Genomic DNA, 484 nt, shown 5'->3' with positions numbered 1-484 from the left:
GAGAGGAGCCCCCGCCCCACCACCAACTCCAGGCCCCGCTTAGTCCAAGGGAAGACCCTCCTCCCCGGACTCCCGCCCCGACTGCACAAGGACAAGAGGAAGAGGCCCCAGCCCCCCAGCCCCCACCTCGGCGGCCATCCGGGGGGACAAGTCCAAGTCGGGTCCCACGACGGGGGTGGGTGTGGGGGGGGAGGGCTGTGAAGCAGCAAGAAATCCTCGGCGCTGTGTCCGAACTAAGGAAAACCAGGCGTTTTTGAGTCACCCAAAAAGCATGAATCACCCGGCACCGCTGGGAGCGGAGAGGATGTTATTTTTCGGCATACTTGAGGCTTTTCCCTTTGTCCCGGGCCTCAGTGAACGTCCCGCCTCCCCACCCCTCTCTCTCACACACTCTCACACTCACACTCGCACGCCAGGGCTCATGCACATTTTTCCGGCTCTTTTTGCTTTCCCAGGAGCCTTCAGATGCACCCCCACCCGCGTC

The sequence above is a fragment of the Myotis davidii genome, unplaced genomic scaffold, assembly GCF_000327345.1.
Source record: "Myotis davidii unplaced genomic scaffold, ASM32734v1 scaffold207, whole genome shotgun sequence".
NCBI classification, from domain to species: Eukaryota; Metazoa; Chordata; class Mammalia; order Chiroptera; family Vespertilionidae; genus Myotis; species Myotis davidii.
The sequence above is the reverse complement of the archived record's forward strand: the minus strand, read 5'-3'. Positions refer to the sequence as shown.